Source organism: Capra hircus, chromosome 13 (genome assembly GCF_001704415.2).
Source record: "Capra hircus breed San Clemente chromosome 13, ASM170441v1, whole genome shotgun sequence".
Classification (NCBI taxonomy): Eukaryota; Metazoa; Chordata; class Mammalia; order Artiodactyla; family Bovidae; genus Capra; species Capra hircus.
The window spans coordinates 75,790,716-75,808,355 of NC_030820.1; the positions used below are offsets into that span (position 1 = coordinate 75,790,716).

At 51.3% G+C, this 17,640-nt stretch overlaps 1 protein-coding gene across 6 annotated transcripts in view; it reads right to left on the bottom strand.

Moving 5' to 3' along the window:
- The window catches only part of SULF2 (sulfatase 2), a 125,905-nt gene that overhangs the window by 105,588 nt on the left and 2,677 nt on the right, over positions 1 to 17,640 (bottom strand). The gene's annotated exons all lie outside the window — the stretch shown is intronic.

Sequence of the window (17,640 nt, forward strand, 5' to 3'; positions counted from 1 at the left end):
TACAGAGAAATGTTTGAGAAGCCTAAGAGGAACAAAGTTCTGAAAAATCCACAGGATTTGGGTGGACTCTGAAGAAGGCATGGAGGACAGAGTGCCTCAGGCAGGGGAAATAGCTTCAGCAAGTGGCAGGCAGTGTGGGAGGGGTGGGATGTGTGGTCCCAACCTCGCAAGCCTAGAAACTGTCTAGACAGAGGATGACACGCCCATCCGGTAAACCTTGCACTCCTCCGGTATCTCCCTTTTCTGGGGAGAGGAAGCTTGGCCGTCCTTCTCTCCTCCTCTCCAGGGCTGTCAAAGAAAGGACAGGAGCTCCTGCAATCTACAGTCCACAGACTCTCTGTCTCCCTCACCCAAGTCCAAGGGTCAGGTGGCTCTCTGTAACTATCCTTGGAATTTCAGCAGGAGGCACAGAACCAAGGCTGCAGGACAGGAAATAGAAGGTCCTTAGAGGATGGAGGGAAAGATCAGGTTTCAAGACAAGGGCTCAGGATCTGGAAAGGAAATTAGGGCATAAAGAGAAGAGCCCAAGAATCCAGGGGCCTGCACAACTATTCAGGTGCCAAGAGATTCTTGAACGCCTGCTCTGTGCCAGGCATAGTTCTTGGCACTGCATATAAAATGGTGGGGAAAAAAAAGTATCTGCCCTCACGGAGCTGACATTCTAAGGAGTCAACATATGGGAAGCTGGAGTTGAAATAATCCAGCGAATGGTGAGAAGTATCAGAAAACATGATTGGAAGTAATGATCAACCACAGGTGAAACCTTAGAATGGGATCATGGATTATAGAGCAAGCTCAAAGAAAGTTTAAAAACGATATACTTGAAGACTTGAGAAGCTGAGCGTCAAAGTGTTTTGCATACCAAGTGAGGGACCATATAATTCACACACTCAAATATCGGAGCAGAGCCCTTATCAGACCTGAGCCCATCTGAGCCTTCTGAAGCCCCTGCCTCAGTGACCGGCCCAGCAGAATAATCCAAGTGCTTCAGTCTGACTATGAAGAGGTGCCTCTTCTTTCCAGCTGGCTACCTTGATCCACGTCGGTCCACCATGAGGATGAAGGAAATGATGCCATCTTGCCTCATGCAGAGTGGGATGAAGCCACCACGCAGAAGAAAACAGCTTCGAAACAGAACATTCTTGGGTTCCGCCAACATTCGAGACCGTGGATCCAGCTAAGTCCGAAGGAGGAGGATCCACCTCCGGGGTCTTTGATTCAGGCACCCAGGGATTCTTCTACGTCCTGCAACGGCTTTGAGGTCTCTCCTTTCTTTTAGGGTCACTTTCTCACACTTCGACTCTCTGAGGACACAAACCAAAGTCTCTTGTTCTCTTAGGTCACTCGGAATTGCTTTCACAGTCACTTGCAACCGAATAGCCTAACTGGTAGAGCAGGCTGGGGGCAGAGAGTTGACTCAGGCGGCTTCCCGGACACCATCTGCACCCGTGTACCTATGCCCGACGACACGACTGCTAGCCCCTGGCCTGGGCCCCGCTCTGCCTTATCACGGGCAGACCTCCCTTCTCCTTATTTGCTGATGAGAGGAAGGTGGTGCAGAAAAGTGGAAGAAATGTGAGCGTGGGAGTCCTGAATTCTGGTTGTGATCCGCCCCAGTTTCCTCACCTGCCGAGAAAAATAGACTGTTCCCCGGGCGCAGCCTGGGACTCGGACCGGTGGAGCCTGAAGCAAACAGGGAGGTCCTCCTCCCCTCCCTCCCCGCGGAGGCCTCCCTCTCTGACTCCTGGCCTCATTCAAGGTCTGTTCTCTTCAGAGCGCCCCTCTCCGTGTCTGATTCCTCGACGCACTCTTCTGCTCGAGTTTGTATCTTGCAGGGAGTTGTTTTCCCCACCGGAAGCTCTGCTTGGGTAGGGGCTGTCTCTTTCTCACTCCATAGCTTTAGCCCCTGGCTCAGCCCCTGGGCGCTAGTTCTTCAGGTTAACAAATATTTACTGAGAACCTACTCTGCACCATAAGTTAGGCTGAAAGCCGAACAATTGTTGCTTTCAAATTGTGGTGCTGGAGAAGACTCTTGAGAGTCCCTTGGACTGCAAGGAGATCCAACCAGTCCACCCTAAAGGAGATCAGTCCTGGGTCTGGACTGATGTGTTCACTGGAAAGACTGATGCTGAAGCTCCAGAGCTCTGGCCACCTGATGCAAAGAGCCGACTCATTGGAAAAGACCCTGATGCTGGGAAAGATTGAAGGTGGGAGGAGAGGGGGCGAGAGAGGATGAGATGGTTGGATGGCATCACCGAATCAATGACCATGACCTTGGGCAAACTCCGGGAGTTGGTGATGGACAGGGAGGCCTAGAGTGCTGCTGTCCATGGGGTCTCAAAGAGTTGGACACAACTGAGCGACTGGACAACTATACATCAGGCCCTGTTCTGTGTGCTGAAGACCCAGGAATGAATACTCTGACGTGGATCAGACACCAAAATAAAAGACAAGCACATGAGGAGATGAGTCCAAAGGGAAGGGCGTGGAAGTGCTGGTGTGGGAAGCTTACATCTTTAGATAGGAGGGTGGCAAGGCCTGAGAGAGGACACGTGGGCAGAGTCCTCCAAGAGGTGAAGGAAAGTGCCTTATGGATATTCAGAACAGTGTTCCAAGCGCAGAGACAAATGCAAGGGTCCTGAGGTAGGAATGTGGCTGGGGTGTTTGAGGAACATGATGAGGGCAAGTATGGTTGGGGTGGAGCTGAGTGAGGGGGGACCTGGAACAGTCTAGCCCAGGAGTGCTGTGCTCGGATGTAGGTTTTACCAGCGTCCTTCTGGCTGCGTGTGGAGAGCAGACTGTAGGAGTGAGGGTGGATACACCAAGGCCAGTGAGACGATGGCCATGGGCCATGTCTGGACCGGGGTAGGAGCAGCGAAAGGGTGAGAAGTGAGGTTCTAAATACTGTTGAATGAAAGAGTGAATGACTGACTGAACAGAGCGAAGCCCAGCACATGCCAAGTGATCCAGTGACTACTTCTGTGCAACAATTTACCTCCAAACATCGCAGTGGAAATATTTTTCTTTTTTTTAATGCTCAGGGACTTGGGTTCAGGAATTCTAGCGGGACACAGCAGAAAGGGCTGGTCTCTGCTTTATTGTGCCTGAGGCCACAGCTGGAAAGACTCACAAGTTGGGGACTTGAATCCTCAGCTTGGTGGCAGTGGGCTGGAGCCTGGGGCTGAGGGTGGGAGGGGGCTTCTCTATGTGGCCTGGGCTTCCTCACAGCATGGCAGCCCCAGGCTGGTGACTGATTTCTTCTGCAGCTTAGGGCTCCAAAAGTGAGTGTCCCACCAGCCTAGGTGGAACTTCTCTTTAAAATGTATTTGGCTGTACTGGGTCTTAATTGCAGCATGCGGGATCTAGTACCCCAACCAGGATTGAACCCAGGTCCCCTGCCTTGGGAGCTTGGAGTCTGAACCACTGGACCACCAGGGAAGTCCTGACCTCATCTCTTCTGACCGAACCTCACCTTTTCTGCTGTCCCCAGCATTACTCCCACCATTTTACTGGTCACCAGTGATACGTGAGCCTGGCCAGATTCATGGAGGGGACACGGGGCATGCCCCACCTCCAGACAGAGGAATGAGAAGACCACACTGGAGGTGCACACATGGGCCCAAGGAAACACAGGAGGCCCTGCCAAGTCACGGAGGCCCGGGCACGGCAGGGGGTGGCAGCCTCCCCCCTGCACACGTCACCCTTCTAGGAAGTGAAACGGCGTCTGAGTCAGATTCCATCTGTCTGCACCTGCCAAGCTTTGGAGTTTGTGCCCACACCCATATCAAAGATCCCTGAGCCTCAGGAAGTCCTGGGGTGACCGGAAGGCTCCCCCAACCCCTCTCCTCTTTTGTGAATGACCCAAAGGGGTTAGATCAATGGGGCCTGTGCTCGGGTAATTCTGAAAGGAGCAGAAGAGGCAGAAAGCGAGCTGCCCTAGGCATGAACGCACGGTAACTGCTTCTCCTGTGCCACTTCAGAGAACAGAGGTGCCCCAGTTAGATCTGCATTGGAAACACTGACTTATTCCCCCTTTTTAAAAAGTCCCTTCTTTGTAAGTAGAAAGGAAGCCACCTCCTCAGTACAGGAACCCAAACAGAAGTGGCTGATCTGATTTGGGGGAACTGGCTCTCACTTCCTCAGGTCCTTTCCTCCTGCTGGCGTGAGCCGTGACCCTCTGCTCAGGGTCACCGTCCACTGGGAGGCTGCCCAGGCCACGAAGCTGTCAGCCCTGGTCGCATGGGTGGGCTGCTGGTCTGCCCGGTGGGAGACTGCAGCTGGGGGCTGCTGGGCTGGGTTTGAGAGGGATGTTAAGACAGCCTGGCTGGGCAGGAGAGCTGCAAACACCTCACCTTCCAGAACTCGGCCCGAGGGCACGTTGCTTCTCCCAGAATCGGCAGCTAGGGTTTGATAGGCAGCTGCCAGGAATGTTCTGGCAAGATGGGCAGGGGCTTCTGGTGTGGAGCTAACGGTCCGCTGAGCTCCCCAAAGGGCGACCTGATTAACCTTGACCCCAGCAGCCCACATGTCAGGGTCTCGGAAGCGCTGCTTGTCGCCTGCACTCGCGTTTGTGCCGGACATTCTGTTCGGCCCCTTTCTTATTTCAGTAAACGCAGTTCCAGAGGCAGTGTTCTTCCTCCGCGGGGAATGAGCGCCACCTGCCCTAACCTGGGGTCTTTCGACTTGGGCACTGCTGCCTTCGGGGCTGCGTCGTCCTCGGCAGCGGCTGCGCACTGCAGGGCGTTGAGCAGCGTCCCTGGCCGCCACCTGCTAGACGCAAGAGGCACCCACCCCCAGTGGTGATGGCAAACATGTCTCCAGATATTGCCTAATGTCCCCTGGTGGGGGGCAAAACCCCCAGGTGAGAACCTCAGCCATAGACGGACGGCAGCACAGAGAAACAAATACAGTGACGTTACGGTTACGTTCCTCCTTGCCAAGGACACTGGACATTTTCTTGCAAGTGGAGCAGGCCTCCTTGGTGACTCAGAGGTTAGTGGCCAGGGCAGGGACTCCTAAGACGAGGACCCCTGGGTCCCGCCCACCAGGAACCAAGACTCAATCCACTCAGTGGGACTAGGTGGGCTGGAGGTGGGTGGGCTGGCTCACAGGAAGTCTAATGTTGTAATGGTCACCTGTGGAGATTCACCCATGAGCCGTGGCCTTTGTCTAAAGTGAGGACATAAACTCAAATGCCTACAGGGCCCAGGCAAGAGCCGGGAGTGAGTGACAAGGGTTTAGGGTCACAGGGAGGGGTGGAGAGTGCCCTGCTGGAGGAGCCGTTTGCAAAATCAAAACAGCCACTACATTTTAAACACTGAGCAAGCCGAACAGAGCTCCCCTGGAGCTTGCCTGGGGGCCCATTTGCAACCCTTCAAAGCTGTGTGGTCTTTTCTGCGCACCTACTCCGGGCCAGTGCTGTGTGGAATGCTGGGAAACAGCAGGCCAGGCCTCTGTCTTGAAGGAGCTGACATTCTGGTGAGGGAGACAGGTTTAATGAATGATGATGAATTCCAGATGATCTTAAGGGCCTTGTAAGGAGCTGTTAGGATGACAAGATAGGGTAAATCAGGGGACATCTCTAGGAGGTAGTGTCTGGGCTGACACCAGAAGTGGGGTGGTGGAGAGTCAGTCGTGGGCGCGGTGCTTTCTAAGCAAGGGAAAAGGCACATGAAAAGGCCCTGTGGTAGGAACGAGCAGGGTCCATGTGAAGATCAGAGTAAAGACCAGCATGGCAGGAGCAGGAGTGGCCGCCTGGTATAGGCGAGGCTGCACGTCACCTGCCCTCAGCCCACACTTTCCTGGTAGGCCACACCTGCCACCCTTCCTGGGCGTTTAGGGGAAACAGGAATCAGATACAGTTCTTCCCACCTCTGTTCTTTGTTCTTTTGTCTCGGCTATGGACAAAAGCTTCCCTGGCAGCGAGCTACAGAGTTATTTCTGCAAAAGGCCTTTGGCCAAAAGCAATAAAGTCGGACCTCAACAGAGTCATTATTCACGCCTAATTGTGGGCTGGTTCTCGGTGTAGGCAGCCGTGGCCAGGGCTGGCGATTCCAGTCCCACCCCCTCCCATGTGTTAACCCCACCCATTCTCAGCACCGTTTACCCCCACAGACCCTGTATTTAGGTTTTCAGAGATTGCAGTCTCTCGCATACACATAAAAGGGGGGAAAGGCTATTTTGACTGCCCGGTATTTATAATCCAGTTATTTCTCCCCTTTCACCCAATCCGCAGCCGTGTGTACCCTGCTCACTCATCACGCCCTGCTATTAGCAGATGCGTGTCTCATTAGCTCACCTTGGAAACAGCCTGAAGCTTACAATCATTTGAGAAGCTTGTACTCACAGGCGGGGGAGGGCGTCTGAAGCAACTTTTACCAAATACCCCGCTAAATTTAGAGATGGAAGTCAGGGAGAATGTCGAATGACAGATCTGTTTCCAACCCTGGCGTGCTGTGCTGTCTAATTAGCAGCAGCTGGAAATAGCCTGCCACAGGGGAGGAGCGCCTGGGTCAGAGGTGTTCTTGGAGCTCGGATCGGTCTTTGGGGGACTCACTGGGTGTCACCAGGTGTACTGGGTGTCCAGGCGCACAAGTGGCTGGAAGAAAGGGACTGGGGTCCGGGCTCCTGGTGTCCACGGTGGGGAGGCAAGAGCCCACCCACTGGGCTGGCTGGTCCATCACCACCGAGCACGCTCTCCTTTCCAAGGGCTACCTTCAATCAGCCCCATCTTTGGGGTGAGGATGCTGAGCATGGCCGGGATTCGGGAGCTAGTTTTGGCCCACATAATGAAGGCAGGGCTCCCAAACCCCTAGTAGTGCCTGAAATATGGTGCCCCTGCCTAGAACAGCATCACACAGACTTGGGCATACACTTATACCAGACTTGAAAAATATTCATCCATCCATCCTCCATCCGTTCATTCTCCAATGCTAACTGCTCGTCCTGGGGCAGAGCCCCTTATTCAGGGGCTGTGCAGAGGTTTCTAATTCCTCCTTTCTGGCCAGCATCTGGTCCCCTTCTCTTGACAACAGCACCCCAATTTCCTTTAGAGGATTCTCTCTCTCTCCTGCTAAGATGCTCCACCCTCTCCTGCCATGTCACCAAAGGGTGATCACATGACGAAAGCTGGCAGTCAGACTCTCTCACTGGGCCCCTGACCCTCAAATGGAACGTTAAGAACAGAAAAAGCAGGGGGGGCATTTATCTCATTGGAACCCCTCCTCCACGAGGCTGACAGCCACTCCTGCCCCTAGACCCCTAGACCTTCTGAAGCAGAAGCCTTAAGAAGGCCTGGCAGCTTTTATATGTGTGCTCTTAGATGTCAGGCTATCCTCAGACACTACACTGTGAGGAGGCACAAGCAGCCGTGGGGAAAGACCACGTGGAGGTGGATGGAGACCTCCAGCTGCCGGCCCCACGGGAGCACCGTTTCTGGACCAACAGTCGCTGACAGCCGTTCGGGTGGAGCCATTTTGGACCTTCCAGCTGGCATTACGCAAATCGAGAACCACCTGGCGACCCATAATCTTGTTAGAAATAATCGTTGCTTTAAGCTGCTGAGCTGGGGGTGATCTGTTACACAGCAGACACACAGCTAAAGGACCTGGAAGGACACTGATGAGAGCCTGTTCCTGCGACTGGAACGTTTCCTACGGTGAGTTGAGACGTTTGGTCTCCTGGGGCCAGTGGCTTTACTCAGAAGAACACTTAGCGGAGAACATCATTCATGCATTCTTTCAATCAGTTTCAAACAGCTGGTAAGCTGCTACAAAGATGGACAAGTTGAGCTCCTTTTTCCGGTGGGGGCATCACATCCTCTGCCTCAGTTTCCTCAACTTTGAAATGGAGATAACAGGCCCTGGTTAAAAGGATTGTCACGATGATTAAACGGCTTCCCTGGTGGCTCAGACGGTAAAGAATTTGCCTGCAATGCAGGAGACCTAGGTTCAATCCCTGGGTCAGGAAGATCCCCTGGAGAAGGGAATGATAACCCACTCCAGTATTCTTGCCTGGAGAATCCCATGGACAGAGGAGTCTGGTGGGCTACAGTCTACGGGGTTGCAAAAGAGTCAGACTGATTGAGCAACGAACATTTTCCCGATGATTAAACGCTTGGCAACAAGTACACCATAGATACTAGATTTTATTATCATTAAAATAAATGAAGTTCAACGTATTGCTCCTAGAAGGGTGGCCATTTGGTATGGACAAAGTGTAGCAACAAAAGACAAACGCCAACGCCCATGTGGGCCCAGGAGGCAATGGAGCTGAGCGACGCGGGCCCGGTGTAAGGAAAACCTGAGCCCACGTCTCTCTCTCTCTCCAGCTTTCACTTCAGCACTTTTGACAGAGGCATCAGCACGCAGAGGAGGCCAGTGTGTCTGGGGGTCATACACTTAGAGGGGTGTGGAGTGAGATGGAAGTGGAGGCCAGGCAGTGCAGGGCCAAGTAGACTTTACTGTGGGGGCAGCAGGCCCCTGGAGGAGGGTTGTTTTGAGGAGCTGCCAGCCCCCACAAGCCCTATTGTGACTTTGCAGAAATGCCCTCCATCAAGGCACTTCCTCTCCTGCTTCAGGAGCCCTCCAGCTTCAGCTGTATGTTGGGGCAGGGCAGGGGGGTGAACACGATACAGCTCATCAGCTCAGAAGTCACAGAATCAAGCCCTGAGCCCAGTTATGCCTTCAGCCTGCTGCCGCCTCTCTAAGCTGGATGTTCCTCAGCAGGAGGAGGGAGACCAATGGCCTTTCTCATAAGCAGAGTGGCTGAAAGGACCACACAGGAGGCTAGGTGTCAAAGCACTTCAAAGCTAAAAAGAACTGATGCAGGGATGATGGAAAACAGTGTAGAGGTTACTCAGAACATTAAAAATAGAACTGCCACATGATCCAGCAATTCCACTTCTGGGTATTTATCCTAAGGAAATGAAATCCCTCAAAAACCTATCTGTACACCCCACGTTCAGTGAAGCATTACTTACAACAGCCAAGATATGGAAACAATCAGACAGTCCATCGATGGATGAGTGGACAAAGAAAATGTGGTATACGTCTACAGTGGATTATTCGGCCATAAAAATAAAGAACGTCTGCCATTTGTGGCAATGCAGATGGACCTTAAGGGCATTGTACTTAGTGAAATAAGTCAGAGAAAGGCAAATACTGCATGATCTCACTTATAAGCGAAATCTAAAAAACCAAACCCATCACTGAACTCACAGATAGAATTGGTGGCTGCAAAAGTGAGGGGTGGAGGATAAGCGAAATGGGTGAAGGGGGTCAAAGGCACAGACTTCCAGATATAAAATAAGTAAGTCTCGTCCATGTGAGTTCCAGCGTGGTGACTATAATTAACAAGCTGTATTGTATGCTTGAAAGTTGCTACCAGAGTAGATCTGAAAAGCTCTTATCATAGAAAAAAAAAAACAAAACTACGTATGTGTGGGATGGATGTTAAAACTTACTGGGGTCATCATTTTGTAGTGTGTACATATATCGAATCGTTACGTGTATACATTTAAAATGAATAAAGTGTTACATATCAATTATATCTCAACTCCAAAAAGCTAAAAAGTATCCACAAATGTAAGCAATAGTAACATCTGCCTTTTGAGGCAATGTCCCACGCGCCCACACAGTGCTCTGGCGTTTCACAGTCACTCTAGGAGGATGCCACTGGGGTTACCTACGTTTTACAGAAGAGGGATCTGAGGCTCACAGAGGTTAAGTGACTTGCCCAGCTCCACCCAGCTTCTGTGTGGCCCAGCTGGGATTCAAACCAGAAGTCTGGTTCTAGAGTCCATGTCCTTACCCACTATGACACATGGGTGTGAGTTCTTCTGTGCAGTCACCTGTACCATCTTCATCTCCAGGTGGAAACCACCAATACCTAGATTAGCCCAAGAACTCATCACCCCATTCCCTGCAGAGGCCAACCCATGCCAACCACGTGGGTTTATTTCACTGGCTGGACTGACCGGGACATTTCAGGAATATGTCAATAGGAGGGCGAGGGGCAGAAAGGAGCTTGGGAAGAACTCTGAGGCAGAAGCTGCACGTGCCCCCTACTCTGGTCGTTCTTTGGTCTACAGGATCCAATTTTTTCAGGGGGTGGAACTTGCTGCCCTCTGGCAACAACCAGCATTAGTCTAGGCCAGCAGACTCAGGGGGGTGAAGTCATCCCCCCAAGAGGTGCTTCTCAGGAATTCGTGGGTTTTGGGTTGTCATGTGACTGGGGGATGCTTCTGTTGTCTAGCAGAGGTGCAGGGAAGGTGGATGATTCACAATGTTCCATACAGTGAAGAATCACCCCAATTGCAGCACGACTTTCTAATATCCCGCCAGACATCCACGGAGGTGAAATAGCTTTTTATACTGCCTGACCTTAGACATGAACTCCATTTCACATATAAACACCAAAAATGCTTTCGTGTGGTTCTATCCTAAACCAAGTCTTCTGGGAATATGAACATTAGGGAACTTGAGGGAAGACGGTAGCTTGTTTCTCTCGGTAATTTCGGTAGGCCGTTCTCTGTTTTGGAAAAGCATACTGCGTATGGCCATGGCACTGGTGGCCTTCGAGCTGTCAAAGCCAAACATCTGTTTGTATCTCACTGCATCTGGAGCTGGCAGATCTTCATGATTCTGCCCCAGTGTGAACATCTGCTTCATGGCACCCTCGAAGGTAGTTGTGCTAAGTGTTCATAGGCTCATATCAATTTCCTTTTTAGTTTTCCTTTAAATTACTGTCAGGATACTTTATTATTAAAATATATGTGCAGATAGATTACATAATCTATGAATTTACTTCAGGGAAACTGGGCAAAATACATTTGCTATAAGAAGAGGGTGTTTGGCCTGCTAATTTGGCGAACCACTGAGCTCAGTCAAACATAAAAAACCTATTTCCCTTGGTCAGTGTTTGGCTTAGAGGTAAGTATAAAACCCAACCCTGGGCCAGTGAAGCATAAAGCTAAGTCTGCTGGTGTGGGGGCGTCCTTGGAAGAATTTTGCTAAGTAAAAGAGATAGCAAGGAGTCCTGCTCTCTATTCCCGTTTTGTATGGGGATGTGGTCAATGCAAAGAAATAGAGGAGAACAACAGAATGGGAAAGACGAGAGATCTCGTCAAGAAAATTAGAGGTACCAAGGGAACACTTCATACAAAGATGGGCACAATAAAGGAAAGAAATGGAATTAAAGGATGCTTGCTCCTTGGAAGAAAAGTTATGACCAACCTAGATAGCATATTAAAAAGCAGAGACATTACTGTGCCAACAAAGGTCCATCTGGTCAAAGCTATAGTTTTTCCAGTAGTCATGTATGGATGTGAGAGTTGGACCATAAAGAAAGCTGAGCACCGAAGAATCGATGCTTTTGAACTGTGGTGCTGGAGAAGACTCTTGAGAGTCCCTTGGACAGCAAGGAGATCCAACCATCTCCATCCTAAAGGAGATCAGTCCTGAGTGTTCATTGGAAGGACTGATGCTGAAGCTGAAACTCCAATACTTTGGCCACCTGATGTGAAGAAGTGACTCACTGGAAAAGACCCTGATGCTGGGAAAGATTGAAGTCAGGAGAAGGGGATAGCAGAGGATGGGATGGTTGGATGGCATCACAGATTCAATGGACATGAGTGTGAGCAAGCTCCGGGAGTTGGTGATGGACAGGGAAGCTGCTGTCCATGGGGTTGTAAAGAGTCAGACATGACCGAGCAACTGAACTGATGGGGATGTGATATCCGGAGTTGTGGCAGCCATCTAAAATCATGAAGCAAAAAAGACCAAAGACAGGCTGAGGACAGACAGACAGGCTAGGAATATCCTGGGTTCTTGATGACACTATTTTACCAACAAATTGGCCTCTGGGCTCCCCTGCTTTGGACTCCTGTTAGGTGAGATTCAAGTGTTTTCTATTGTATAAGCCACCCTCAGCCAGGAATTCTGTTACTTGTAGTGAATACATCTTGATTCACACTCAGGTGATTAGGACTCCAAACCACTAAGACTCTAGTAGGTTTTCCTGTTCTCTGAAATATTGAGGTAAGTGGCCTGCAATCAGAAGTCTGTGGACACTGCCTGTCTCTAGAACATGCCAGAAATGCTGCTTTTGGATGATCTAATTTTCGCTAGAGCATGAACATCTCCTGGACTTTTGTTTTTTAAGAAAACACTCCCCTTCTCTGGCTGCCAAGGTGGGTCAAGTCATCCACTGGGGCCCTGGTCTTGATGCAGTAGGGCTATTGGCAGCATTCTTCCCCTAACACATCTGGCTTCCACCTGGCCAAACACATCTTGGGTACCGCTCATGGTCCCTGGGGATGGCCCTCCCCATCAACTCACACACACAAGCCCCGCTTCATAACGACTCTAGAGTTTGGGATAGAACTCATCCAAGTTTCAAGTGAGGCCCAGGTGTGCAAAGCCATGGATCCCGGCCTTGTGCAAGGTGAAGCTACGCATCAGAAGCCAGGGCCACTGGACAACGTGTGTTTTGGAATCATAAGAGACCGTGGAAAATTCAAAACAGTGGCGGCTGCTGGTTAGAGAGAATTCCATGAAGTCTGGGTCTAGGCTGGAGGAGATGCTCTGGAGACCAGGCTAACAGCTGTTCTACCAAGGAGGTATTGTGCTGCCTGTTTAAGGGCCAGGATCCTTATGAACTTAAGCAATTTCCCAAGGGCATCTGTTGCAGAGTGATGGCTGTTTAGCTCTGTCTGCTAATCATGGAGCAATGAGGAGATGGATGGCGGTGGGGGAGTGGGGGGGAGGGCAGTGGTTTCAGCGTGAGCCTTTGGGAGTTTCTCAGGACCGTCATAAAGAGGTGAGAGTGTGGGACGTGCTAAAAATATTCATCAAATAGATGCATGACAGGCATTGCAGTGGGGAGGGAAGAGGGCGGAAACCCCACAAGAGAACAAAACACATTCTCCCTAACTGATCATGTCCAGTCCCAAGGCTTAAAATAACACGCATGCACTGATGACTCTCTAATTTCAGTTGCCAGCCCCATACAGCTCCAGACTTGTGTATCCAGCACCCAGTGAGCTTTTGGCCACCCAGGACGAGTGTCATCTCACACCCAACATCTCCAAACTAAATTCTGGATCAGCCTCCCTCTTCCAAACCTTCTCTGCTCGTCTTCTCTACACCAATCACCCTATACCAAGCTGCCCAGTTATCTTTGACTCCTTGGCCCTAGAGATATTGGGGCTGCCTCATTCTTCGTTGTCTGGGTTGGGGGTGTTTTGCACATTGAAGGATGTTTAACAGCATCCCTGGCCTCCACCCACTGGTTACCAGAAGCATCTCCTCCCTAGTGTGACAATCAAAAACGTCTCCGTGTTTTTGTGCTAAGTAGCTTTAGTCGTGTCTGACACCTTGCGACCCAATGGACTGTAGCCCCAAACAGGCTCCTCTGTCCATGAGGATTCTCCAGGCAAGAATACTGGAGTGGGTTGTCATGCCCTCCTCCAGGGAATCTTCCTGATCTGGGTATCGAACCCATGTCTCTTAAGTCACTTGCATTTACAGGCAGGGTTCTCTACCACTAACACCACCTGGGAAGCCCCCCAAAACATCTCCAGACATTGCTAAATGTCCCCTGGGGGCGCAGAGCTGTCCTTGGTTGGAAACTACAGGGCTTCCCTCACTTTGAGCATCCAATCCATCAGAAAGTTCCACTGGTTCCGTCTTCAAGATACATCTCCAATTCACCCCTTTCACTCCACCTCCTCTGCTACCACCAAAATCCTGGCCAATATCAGCTCACAAATTCGTATCCCGGCTTCCTCTTACAAAGCATCCTTCTCATGGTAGCCACTGAGATCTTTCTAAAATACCGATCTTGTCATTCCCGGACTTAAAACTCTCCAATGGTTTTCCATTTCATTTGAAATAAAAAATGAATTTCTCACCCTGGCCCCCATTTCTACCACTGACCTCATTTCCCCACTCCCTCACTTCTTACTCACTGCCCTTCACACCACTGAACTTCACCTCGTGTTTTAAACCGGTGTCTCAAACAGGCCACCCCTCTCCATCTCCAGGCCTTTGCACTGGCTGTGTCTTCTACCCAGAATGCTCTTCCTTAGATTGTGGGCTCATCTCAAAAAATTTAGGTCACAGCTTAAAAGTCACATCCTCAGAGAGGCCTCCCTGACCCCTGTCAAAAGCTGTGCCCCACCACCCCATCATTTCCGTCATGTTACTATCTTGTTCCTGGAGGAGGGCATGGCAACCCACTCCAGCGTTGTTGCCTGGAGAATCCCATGGACAGAGGAGCCTGGCAGGCTACAGTTCATGGGGTCGCAAAGAGCCGGACAAGAAATTAATACTTTTCACTTTCAACTTGTTTCTAGCATAGAGGCTGTCACTTTCTGAAAAAGTCTCAGACTTGTTTGTTTGTGTGTTATCTTCTCACCCTCTGGAATGAAAATGCCATGTTGGTTCTCTCTTGCCCATCCTAATGCCTAACACAGAGCCTGGCACACTGTAGCTGCTCAGTAAACACATGTGCACTGACAAATGAGAGGAATGCCCTCTTAATCTATACAGAACACCTTTATATGCCCAATCTCACTTAGAGCATTTCCTCTGCCTTCTGGCAGCCCTTGCAACAGACAGGAGGACAAGATGAACACACGTGAGGGCCCTCTTTCCACCTCTCTGCTGACATAGAACACGAACACGAACACACGAACACACACACGAACACACACACACACGAACACACACACACGAACACACACACACACGAACACACACACACACGAACACACACACGAACACACACACGAACACACACACACACACGAACACACACACACACACGAACACACACACACACACACACACACACACACACACACACACACACACACACACACACACACACACACACACACACACACACACACACACACACACACACACACACACACACACACACACACACACACACACACACACACACACACACACACACACACACACACACACACACACACACACAGTACTCTGGTTCCCTTCCAACAGCCAGAGCCTTCCCTGAGAGTTTGATTCAGCAGGATCTAGAATTTGAATGTTTTTTTTAACAAAAGCCTCCAGGCGATTTTCGTGGTGGAAGGTTGGGCAAACGCTGCCGCCGGCCACCAGAAAGCACAGAATTGAGGCCAGGTGGCACACGTCAGACACTGAGGGGGAAAAGTTCGGCTTCTAATTCCTGTTGACCCAGTGAAGGGGCGGGGGAGGCTGCCCACCCAGCAGCTGTTTCTACGGTCCCCACTTCAACCGAATTGGAAGCAGGTCCACCTAGCCATGATCGCTCACAGTCATGTCCCCCCCACACCCCCATCACAGGTACTGGCTGTCACCTCCCCAGCAAGCAGTCTTCCTTACCCTGGTGTCCCCTGGGGCTTTGGGGTTTCAGTTGGTTTGCCCCGACCCTTGACTACAGGGCGGGGCCTGGGAGCCTGGCCTGAAGCCCATGGTCAGCGACTCATTTCTGTGACCAGTGATCGGCTTGGAGAGAGCATATGACATAAAACAGTCCAATCAGATAGATGCCTGGGGCTTGGGTGGGCATTACCAGGAAGGAAGCTTGTTCTTTTCTGGTGGGCTCAAAGCAGAGAGGATGAGGGGGACAGCTCTTGAACTCAACACCTTAGTCACGAGGACAGTCAGTGTTTCCCCAGGGCTTGCCTGTGTCAGATGCCAGGCTAAGCATTTGACCCCGGTGATCTCATTTCACCCTTTCCTACCAGCCAGGAGAGGGGTGCTATGATCATCGTTACTGGCTGGATGAAAACACGAAGGCAGAGAAGGGCTAAGTAATGTTCCGTGGATCACACAGCCGGGCTGGTAGCCAGGCGTGCGCTGGCTCTCCTGACCGCGGTGCCAGAGCCTGCCTGCCCCTCCGAGCTGGAGAGAGAAACCATCCCCATGGAAGGAAGCGCAGAGATGGAGAGGAACAGATTCTCAGGCCAGAACCTGAGCGGTGACTCAGCTGAGCCCGAAGCTGTTCCCTTAGCAATTTTCGGTCATGGAAGCCAGTAAGTCCCCTTCTCTCCTAACACTGATTTGTGATCCCTCCCTGCCCCTGCCCACCCCCGCCCCCCCGCCCCCGCCAGCTTTCTGTTGCTTACAAGAAAAAAGATCCTGGTTACTTTCCAGTCCTTCTAGGAAAATATCCCCTAACTGATAACCCACTTGTGATTTACACAAGCAGTTGCCCAGTAAACACCAGCTGGTGCGAGTGCCGATGGCTCTGGCTTCCCACCCATTAACCGGCTGAGCTGGTAACCCTGACACTCACCTGCGGCCAGCCCCACGCCATGTCCCCTTTCGGCTCCGAGTGAGGCCTCGTTCCCTAGCAACCACCCCAATTAGGCAATCACGCCATTTATCAGGGTGCCAATTAATTATAATGATCTTAATGATCTTCCAATTAGCTAGTGCCTTGAATCCAGATCAGGGGCCCTGCAGATTCCTCACCAGGGCCCATCACGAGGAGGCCCACGGAACCTGGGCGAGGCCTCCCTCGCCTGGAGGTGAGTCCTGAGAGGTGGCCGCGCCTTCCACATCCACTGGTCTCACAGGCCCAGGCCTGAAACAAAGGGCCCTGGGCCCCCCGGACCACCCCTCCAGGGACAGGCTCACGCGACCCACCACCAACCACAAGGGGCCGCACCTCTAGGCGAAGTTTCACCCACTGTACCTTCAGGGGGCACAAACCCTCAGCTCAGATCTCATGGCTCTTTTACGCCAGCCCCCGTGTGATGGGTCCCTCTGCATCCTGACTAGAGGAGTGTGTGTATACTTGTAGGGAGGAGGGAATGTGGCCAGGCAGTCGTGCGTTTTCCTCAAGGCACCCCCAGCCCTGAGATTAAAAATATGCAGCCCAGGCTCCCCAACACTGGAGGTTTGAGGGGCTTCTGACTTTCCAGGTCTGATTGTCTAATCGTGTTCTCTTCTGCTGCATGACACTTGGAAAAGAGGCCAAGGTCAAGGAGGGGGGAGAATACGGTGGGTCAGAGTGGACCCTGGCACCCCAGGGTCTCACCAATCCCGGCTTGACAACTGACCGGCTGTTGGAAAGTCACAATCCTCTCGGTGACTTAGTTTCCTCTTCTTTAACACGATGACAATCAGAGGACCTACCTCCTGGGAGTTTTGTGTGAATTAAATGTTATTATGCACAAGGATTTAGAAGAGTGCTTGGCCCATGAACCGCTACTTAAGTGTTAGCTGTCATCTCAAGTCTAAGCTAAGCTGTCTCTTAACTACTAGCTGGTCAGAAATGTTGCTATTCTTTTGCAGGGCAAGGCTTTCAGTCTCTTTCTGAGGGGTGGAAGTCTAAGAACAGATTGGATGGAGTTGGGCGTGATTCTCCGTCTGGCTAACTCCAAAGACCAGACTCTGCCCCCTTGAGGCAGGTCCAAACAGATCCGGGGAAAGGAAGAGGGAAATGTTATTCCCAAATCCAAAGGATCTTCAAGTGTCTGGGTGTGCGAGTGTACACCAGCTAGGTCCTCAGGATGGCAGTTCAAGGGAAGAGTTGGGCAGGGGACACACACATGCCTGTGTATATGCGTGCACAAACACACACATACACACACACAGCCACAGGGTCCTTCTCCAGGCT